Genomic DNA, 10,445 nt, shown 5'->3' with positions numbered 1-10,445 from the left:
TGCAGTCCAGAAATGTCTTTCTCAAGGACCTGGGAGCCTTCTCTTTGAAATGTAATCAAGAAAGGTTCCCTGTCTCTAGGTTCTGTGGGAGGGTAGGAGCTTAACTTCAATAAGTGACAATTAGCAAACACAGATGGCCTAAGCACATTGACTAACCTCCCATTTAATATCCTCCAGTACTCTTCCATTATCTCACTCTACCTTTTAAAAATCACTCCGCCTTCTGCTTTAGTGGCTTTGAATGTAATCTCTCTCCCTGATTGCAATAATCTTGAAAAATGTCTTCCTTGTCTGTTTAACTGATCTGATGAAATTTTTCTTTTAGAGTTCTTAGGAGGTACAAGGCCAGTTGTCCAAAGATATGCAAAATTCTGTTACTATTTATATGCTTCTTTTCACTTTATCTTACTTCGTATTTTCCTAATTTGTGATCATTAGTATTCATATTGTCGGTTTCAAGTAAAATAAATGGAGCATCTCTTTCTCTCTCTCTCTCTCTTTCCTTTTTTTTCTTCACCATTATTTTAAACCAAGTTCTTTTTTTTTTAATTTTTTTTATCTTTAAATAAGGCCATGGGAAGTATAAGTTTATCAGGAAATACATATGAGTGCATGCCTGAAGGCAGTTTAAATGAGGAAAGCAATTTGAGTTCCTCAGACCTGACCTAAAATGTGTTGCATAAAATACAAATTAGTTAACCCACTTAGAAAAGAACTCATTCAAACACTGAGTCTAAGATTCATGAATCTGGAAGTGTATAAGGTGAGGCCTGGCCTTAGAGTCAGATTGGTCAGAGAGTTGCTAACCAAATCCAGGATCTGTTCTAGGTTAAATTGTGAAGTGGTAGAGGTGGTCTTCAAACTCTCTTATCTCAAGATTATTCTTTTACCTTCCTCCCTCTTTTTTTGATCCCTGATTGAAGCCTTTATTTCAAGATCTCTCACATGAGCACCTTTACTGAACTTACCCCTTCATAAACTCACTGCTCTGTATTTTTACCAAGCATCTCTACACCAGATCAAGGCTTGCCTATTCTAAATTCTATTTCTTCTGGGTTCTGCTCACTGACAAGTCAATCTGATAAGTTACGTGAACAAATTAGGTTTCCCCTTACAGGTACCATATTTGTGTTTTAACAGGGACCTCTGGAGAGAGATTTAATCCTAGTGTGACCATACCTTATGCATTGATTTTCCCAGTACAGTTATTCATAATATGCTCCTTTACTCACAAAAGTGCTCCAGTTTGGACATAAAATTAAATAGTCATCCTGTGTGTTAAAATATTAGAATGGTCACCCACTCTAATGATGGAAGTTTCAGATACAAAGGCAAATTGTTTTTAGAGAGAAGACTGCCAGATTCTGGGGCCTTAAAAATCATAACATAAGGGGACATCTTCACATGATTTATAGTCCCAGGGAATCCAACATTCTGGTGGTTAATTGCCTTAAAGTTACCAGGCCCTAGGCAGCATTGCTTCTTACCTGGGATGACTGTTCAGGCAGGAGATTTGAGAGGACTTGTCACAAATACTCAGAAATTCCAAATATGTAGGGGAGGATAACAAAACCTGGACAAGCAAATGTGTGAAATAATAATTATAATTAAAATTTTTATAATGCTTATAAGTACCAGGCATTGTTCTAAATATTTTACTAGTATTAACTCATTTAATCACAGCAAGAACCCTATGAGTATGAGATTATCATTCTACCCATTTTATGGATGAGAAAACTGAGGCAAAGAGAGGTTATGTATTTACCCAAGTCACTAAGAAGTAGTCAAACTGGCAACACAGTTTTATATTAAATTTTCATGATCTAATACATAATTCTGTACTTCCTCTCAGGAAAAGAAGAGAGGGAACAAGAAGGAGAGAGAGAGAAGAAGAAAGAGAGAGAGTGATATATTCTGCTTTCATCCACAGTAGATATTAGGCCTATGCATGATCCTTTGTATCTCGTGATATCTACTCTATTTATGTGCTACACTTCTTCTCCTACCCTTGAGATCCACCAGTCTGTTCTACCCTTGAATTGCCTATTCCCGTTCCCCACTCAACCCTACTTTCTATCTTATCTTGTTCTCAGCCTCCAGGGAAGGATGTTGGACTGTCAATTCCTTCATGTTCCACTGTTGCATGGCAGTCATTGATTCCAGATCCTAAGGAGGAAGAAAGAGAGATAAAGACATCATAAGGAGATAGTATCACAGTAGACTATTATGAGGAAAGTGCATGTCAATTATCACTATTTCTGTGCCTTATTTTAATAAGAATTTTGTTATCTGCTCTGCCATAAGTTGCATTTTCAAAGCCCTTTTCTGTCTATCTTGAGAATCTGGAAGCTTCTTGGACAGAGTGGTGTGTGCATGGGTAGGGGGCTGCTATGCAAGGATCTATGTGATGAGAAGCAAAGACACTCAGAGTAAGCATATGACAAATGCAAACCCTTAGAAGCCACTTCATGAACTCTGTGTTGAGCCAAAATATAACAATCTATCCGCTTCTAGAATGAGTGAGCTTGTTTCATGTAGCTCTCCCTATTTGATACTTCTATTGTATTTTCAGTATGCATTAAGAGTCCATTCTATTAATACACTATCAGGATATATCTGGATCTATATAAGATATGCAAATGCTGTACTCTATGAACAAACTGAAGTCAAGGAAACCTCAAGGTAAAATATTCCTAAGAATATACTTCTATAAATCACACATTAGTGGCCTATATTTCTCTAATTTGACATGATTATAAAAATAGATGTGTCACCTCATTCATTGGCATCTTTGCTCTTTAGTTAATCTACCAAAGTGCAAACTGTAAAAGTAGAGAATTTTTGCCCTCTTGTACCTAATTGCAAATGACACCAGAATTTCCAGCCAAATGAATCATGACTGGTCACTGCATGTAACTGCTTCTAAAGTTGTCAGGTTCTCCAAGACACCATGAGGATGCCAGAAAAGTTTGAGGGCAATGCCTGTTAGAAGGAGGGTCACCTATTGAAGGATGGCAGTGATTAGAAGTCTCTCTAATTTTAAAAGTAGAAAAATGATGAACTCTAGAGCAATGATACTGAAATCATAAACTAGTCCAAGAAGTCCAGAAGGAAACAACATTAAGACACAAGAAAAGGAATTATCAATATATAGACCAAAAGCAAACACAAAAATCCTATTGACTTGATGACATTTTTGACGACTTTCTATATTCTCAAAATGTATTTGTGCTCAAAAACGTAGACTGTAGAAATATAATCTGATTTGATAATACTAGAGTTTTACTGATCAGTGAATAACAAATAGAAATTAATTAGAATTTGAGTTTTTCACCTTTGAATTTTAAACTCATCATAAAAAATTTGAATGGAGTCTAATGCAGAGGCAGCAACATAGGAGTTAAGAATTCAAGCTCTGAAAATGTAAAAAATTGGAGGTTGGATTCTAGTTCCATCCTTACTAGCTTGTTAAACACTAATTTTGTATTTTTAGAATAGAGTTAATAATCCTCTTTCACAGCGTCTTTGCAGGCATTAAATAACATACTACCTTCTACTGAGAGTAATATAAGTAATAGTATTTGTATTACTATAATAATGTATTTAAGTATTTTAATGAATAATTTTAAGGTATTGATAAAATAATATTGCTTTTGCTATAAAAATATTTAGGTTTGTAGAACACTGTCATTGACTCAGCCTCAAGGGAGTAATTTGTTCTTTATGTTTCTATGAATTCTTGCGGCCCCTCTTCAATATATAACATCTTTATCTACACTGTGGTAGTTTCATATTTATTTTATATTGTTTCTCATCAAAAATTTATAAGTGATTTTTAAACTTGTCTCCCTGACCAACCCCCATGCCCATCTTTCCTCACTAACAGCTTATCCTCATTTTCCTTAAATGATAATTGCATTGCTTTTGATTAGAAAACATGTTTGGTTTACAACTGTAAATTGTGCTAGCATTTTAGTGGCACATACCCAACTTTCTGGTAGAAATTAAATATTTTATCTCTATTTCATTCTCAGAATAATCTTATAAGTTTCATAATATTACCTCCAATATTGATGATAAAATTTGCAAGTAACACCATGGCAACGAGGACCATCGAAATCTGTTCCCACCTCTGACTATTCCAGATCTTCTTATCACTGCTTCCTTCCTTCTTTATTCCCCAAAGCAAGTACTTGCTATAGCTATATGGAATATCTTGCATCTCCTAGAATTTCTTATGGTCCTCTACATTTTTTGTCTTTGAACATCAAATTTCTTCTGTTCAGAATGACCATCTCTAATTTCTGTCTTTGGAAGATTTCACCTTGTATTAGAACCAGAAGAGTTCTCAGTGCTTTTCATAATGTATTTATCTTTACTATAGCATATATACAGTGCATGTGTGTGTGTGTGTTTCTGTGTATCTGCATCTGTGTGTAATTTGTTTGTTTTTTATTTTTCCAGCCTCCTAGAGTAAAATATCTTTGAATAAGTCATATAGTCAAAGGTCCTTATTTTAATTTATTTTTAATTTTTTGGTCAGAGTTTCTAACATAGTTTCAGGCACATTATAGGTGCTCAAAAATGCCTGCTTTAATGATTGAGCAAATGAATAACACCATGATGTTGATATTTGATATCATGAAATCCACATACTATGCAAATTATTGCCACTAGAGAAGATCATTGTGTTTGCATCTAGCAATTGTTATTTGTAACCATAGTTCTGATTTGATATTTTAAATGATCTGACCTGTGACAATTAAGAAAATAATTCAGAACTGTGTTTTCTAAATTTATATTTTAAACTTGACTTTAACCACAAAAAGGTAGGAAACATTAAAATAAAATTTATTTCTTAATAGATTCCAAGTCTCTTTTTCATAACATTACATTTTTGGCAGCTGATACTTATGGAATAAAAATGATGTGAATCTAATAATAAAATGTATGCTAGATAACTCTATTTCCTACAGAACTCTATAAAATAAATTATAATAAACCAAACTCTTCTAGACAGTAATGATGGATAATTCCAATTTATCTTATTTCATGAATAAAAAAATACCTATCATAAATCCTTTCTTTTAACATAAATGACTACTGTTAAATTTCTGATGATGCTACCTCCCACAAATTATCACCGGAGAATCCTTAAAAAGAAGCTGAAATATATTATAGATGATTTCATTCTTAGGATTCATACTGATCCATACGCTGCATCTGACTTATTGATATCATTTGCCTTTCTAAAACATATTTTACTCAATGATTGTGATACTTCATATTAATTCATCATTGTGTTGCAAATACAAACTACATCTAAATATAAAAGAACTGCATCATCCTTAAACAATACATATCTATTGGTCTTACTAGTACAGAAAATGTATGCACAAAATATAAAGAGCAAGCAAATTTTATTTTAGTTAATACAGAATTCAATAATTATATTTCTCCTCTTTTCCTTTATTTTCCCTGTTTTAACATTTTGTATTCTGTATCCTTAACTTTCTGGTCATTTATATCATTTTCTTTGCTGTCATGAGTAGAAGTGTATAAGATAGAAGAAAGGGTAAATACATTTTTTTTTTCAGTATTTAATATGTTAAAGGCACTGCAGGTATCAATTTACATACACTGTTCCATTGGTAAGATGAATGTTATTTCCCTCATTTTTTACAGATGAGGAAACAGAGATACAATAACAAATACATAATGCCTAGTGTGCTAACCGATAGATGGTATAGTATCTCAAAGGAAAAGCTATTTTAAAAGGCTGACTTAGAGAAGGCATCATGAAAGAAGCAAAGTGATGGAAAAGATATGACATGTTGAGTTTGCATTAGGTAATACCTAATACAGAATGTGTTTAAGGGAAAAGCTGGTGATACACTTGAATTATTTATATTATGGACCATGAAGAGTATCAAATGCCAGATGGGGGTATAAAATTTATTTTATTATAAATGAGATTTTTATTTCTTACATGATGGTTTAACATGTTTTAAACTGTGTTTTAAGAAAGTTATCCAGCCAACAATGTTTCCAATAGAAAATCTATTGGAACAAGAAGAGATGGTCAGGAAATTAATCATTTGGAAAATTTTGCAATAGTCCACAAAAGAGAGTTAATGGAGGGATTAATAAATGGCTGTGACTTTGAGAATAAGAGGAAAATATAAATAAATCTGAGATGAGAAAAATTAAAAATTATAGATTATACACAAAAGTTATCTAGAATTGGAAAGAGAAAGAGGTGGACTCAGAGATGACTTCAGGTTTCAGAAATGGAGGACTGGAAGAATGGTACCTAGGAAAAGGTACCTTGCTTTCCTAGGTACATTAGAAGCAAGGTTGGTGATCCCTGTGATATCTCCACTTAATTCACTAGGATGGATCCTACAGTAGAACCACAAACCCTGGATGATACTATTCTTGCACAAACTCAGTTTAGTAGCACCAATTTTATTCAGTATGCCAGATGTGATAACTTTACTAGAGAAAATTTACATGATCTCCAGGACATGGTATGTAGACACTGATTTTGTGAATGCATTCTTTTCTATCCCTACCATTAAAAAACAAAAAGATAAGGCACAATTTACATTCACATGGAACTGACAAGAATATATATTATGTATAATAATATTGTTCAAAGGTATTGAGAGCATCTAGACATCCTGCAGAACATTAAATGGCGCATTATAATGATGACATGCTAACTGGGTTACAGGAGAAAGAAATGCCCAGCATGTTAGAGGCCTTGGTTAATACATCCACTCTAGGGGGTGGAGGATGAACCCTATGAAAATCACTACATCACATTACCACTCCATTTACCTCTTTAGGGGTTCTGTGGTTAGGGGCATCTTGACACATGACTTATAAAATATGAGACAAATTATTACATCTTTGCTTGTAATTGTAACGGAACTATAATGCAGTGTACGACTTTTTACATTATAAAGGCAGTGTATTTGATATCTAAGTAATTCTGGTCAAGGCCATGTTTACAGTGACATTGAGGCTGCCAGTTTCTAATGAGACACAGAGCAAGAAAGTCCAAGCTGTGGTGTAAGCAGCCCTGCCACTTGGGACTTGTGATCTGCCAAAATTGTATTAGTGGTGGAAAAAGATGTGTGGCATTTATGGCAAAACAACAATACAAGACACCAGATATCTGGAGTAAGGCCATATCATCTTTTAAAAAACAACCCCTGGCATATTCTGAAAGTTAGCATAGATGAAGCACACAAACACAGGGCTTCAAGTGACCATGATTTGGGAATTCTAATCATGAACAGAATTCTTTCTGCTCATTAAGTCATTAAGGTTGGGCAGGGCAAGCAATAGTCCATTATAGGATGTAACCAGTACATCTGGGGTAGCACAAGCAAGACCGGAGAGTGAAAGCATGAGCACATTGCCCTGAAACCACTATATTCCACCATATTGCACCAGTTCCTCTCTTTTCGTTCACACTCATGGCTCTGTGGAATGTCAGTTAAGATCAACTAACAGAGGAACAAAAAAGCCAAGTGTTCCTTAGACACAGGTTAGCTCAGTAAGTCTGTGCAAGCTGAAAAATGGAAAGTAGGTGCATTACATGCTCACTCAGGCACAACCTTGAAAGACATTGGTGAAAGTATATTTTCCAAAATATACTTTGGTGGTGCACTTGATCACCTACTTGGTGCACAAAGGAGCAGGACAAAGGTTTGAATATATTTGGAATTAAAAAGCATTCCATAAAGAACTATAAAATTCTCAAAGGAGGGATGCCTGTGTCTGAAAATGGAGCAAGAGTCTCATTGAACTATAAGCTCTGGTGGCCAGCTGGTCACTGTAGCTGCTTTATGTACAGAGACCAGCAGGCATGAAGAAGAGCTATTGTGGGAGGAGTAGTCGGCCTGATAACAGGAGGAAATAAGTGCTGCTGTTACATGATGAAGGGCAGGAAAGTGTATGCTAACACACAAGTAACCTGCTCTGGTTTCTCTTGATACTCCCTTACCTGATAATGATGGTAAATGTTTAAGTGAAGCAACCTTAAAAATATGGTGACAAAGGGCTCAGACACCTTGAGGATGACTTCAGTGGCATCCCCACAGGTAAGCTAAGACTAACAGGTGTTAGCAGATGGAGAGAGGAATCTGGAATGGATAGTGGAGGAAGGAGGTGATAAGTATAAGTTGTAGCTCAGAGATCAACTGCAGAGTTGGGACTTGTAGCCCATCCCAGTACCCTTCCTTTTCCAAATTTCTCCCAGAAAGAAAGACTTAACAGAATTATGAAGGAGTTGCTCCTTGAACAAAGAAGTGGATCTGAGTGGCACAAAAGATGGATGGGCTAGGATATCCCCATTAGATGATGAACTTGTTGCTTCAGTTGCTGTTTGTGCTGCAGCAGACAGCTTCAGCTCTTAGCCTCTTCAGGGATGCTCCAGCATAAAAATCTGCCTCTCTCACAGTGACATCCTTCTGGATTGACCAATAGGTGGAAACAGGGATATAAAGTATCTGAACATTTTAACTCAATGGGGGGCTACTTTGAAGTGCTGTTTAACACCAGTTGACTGAGTCTTTTAAGCCTGTATCGAAACACAACTTCTCTCTCTGCCCACTTTTGCTTCCTCCCTTCTCTTCCATTGTGTCCTCCAGTAAATTTCCTGCACTTCCTGCACTAAGTGCACTTAGTATGTCTCCTTCCTCGAGAATCCAAATCGCTAGAATTGCTGTCATATAAGCCATGTAAGTTATGAGAAGTATGAGCATCCTACAAAATGACCACACTCTAGAAAGCATTATTTACCTTTTCTCACAAATGTCATTATTTTGTTTAATATTTCTAAACTACAGTTTTCTTGAAGTCATTATTTGTTTAGTACTTTAAAGTAACTATCCCTCTAGTAACTGCTTCCCAACATTGCTTATAAGATTAAACTAGCGTAGTAGGTTGCTACTTTTACTGCTCTCTGCCATCAAGTAAGAGATATACCATAGATGGGTTAACCAATCTCTCTGGATTCAGTTTCGTTATTCAAGAAGTAATGAACAAAAGTTATAAAGTTACATCCAGAGAACCTATGTTCTATCAGTACACATTGCAATATTGTGCCAAAATCAATGGTAAGAGAAGATCTATAAGACCAACAAAGTGATTTTTAATTCAAGTCTGTGATTTAGATAAAGCACTAGGATAGATAGGTTGGATGTCTTGGTTTTGAAGTGAGATTTCTCAAGATCAGAAATTTTTATTCACTATCCTCTAATAATAAGGCAATTCAGTCACCTACAGTGCTAGATAAAACAAAGACACTGCAATTAGCCAAAATATACGTATTTGCAAAAACAAATGAAATCTTTGCTTTATTCTTTTTAGGATATTCTTTCTTTGTTCAACTTAATTTGAAAACCTCCATTTTTTATTGCAGGCTGCAAAGAGTGCCTATACCTTCTAAAAATTAAATGAGGTTCAGATTATATGAAGATCTTTTATGTGAGGTTTAGAAGCTTAAGATACTGTGTGTGCCCTGAAGAAATCTCATCATCAGATGCATTTGAAAACCGTTATTTGTGTTTCACTCTGTCTTGGTATATCTTTAGTATTTTTAATCAATGAACACAACTGCTACACACAGCCCCAAAGGCAGGAGTTGCCATAAATAGTCAACTTTCAGCGTAAGAAAAAAGCAAACTGAAAGGGTGTTCCAGCGTATCACTGACAGAAGTTTTCAATCACCCTATGGCTACCACACATTGTGAAGGAAAATGAATCTTTTCAATAGAATCAGTGCCCTTCATATTCTCTGGTAATTACATTTTGGTGTCAATTTAAAAAAGTAAATGGTTGAAGAATTTTTTTAAATATTTGATTGGTTAGGCAAGTATGACAACAAAACTTCTAGTGAAGGAGAGTTCTTTAAAAATGATGCCAATTTGTATAGATTTTCTCTATCCACTGCTTAAATAATAAAACAAATAGCTGAATAAATTTTGAGTTTTTTTAACCTATCCAACAAAACCTAGGAAGGATAGAGGAAGAGCTTAGCATAGAAGACATAATCATAGGCTGGAGAGTAATTCTGTATGTGGCAATGAATGGTTAGCATTATAGCATCTAAGTTAAGAGTATAGCCTGTTTAATTAGGCAGTTCTGGTAATGTCTGAGTTCTACCAGTCACTAATTATGTAACTTGGTTAATGACTGAATTTTGCTAACTTCAGTTATCTCTTTTATAAAATGGGGATATTAACAGTATTCACCTCCTAGGGTTGTTTAAAGTACAAAAGGAAAATGACATAAAGGAGTTGGCGCAGTTTATATGAAATACATTTTGCACTCCTCCTCCTCCTCTTCTTCTGACTCTTTCTCCCTCGTATTAGGAGTTTATGATGGTACTATGAATCTGAAAATCTGGCAACATTTAAAAAATCTCCCTG

At 35.1% G+C, this 10,445-nt stretch overlaps 1 pseudogene; it reads right to left on the bottom strand.

Annotated features, from left to right (window-relative positions):
• Positions 1-2,073: 2,073 nt before the first annotated feature.
• The window catches only part of LOC132426296 (small nuclear ribonucleoprotein Sm D3 pseudogene), a 33,696-nt pseudogene continuing 25,324 nt past the window's right edge, over positions 2,074-10,445 (bottom strand).

This window comes from Delphinus delphis, chromosome 5 (assembly GCF_949987515.2).
Source record: "Delphinus delphis chromosome 5, mDelDel1.2, whole genome shotgun sequence".
Lineage (NCBI taxonomy): Eukaryota > Metazoa > Chordata > Mammalia > Artiodactyla > Delphinidae > Delphinus > Delphinus delphis.
This window is presented reverse-complemented; position numbering and strand designations above follow the sequence as displayed.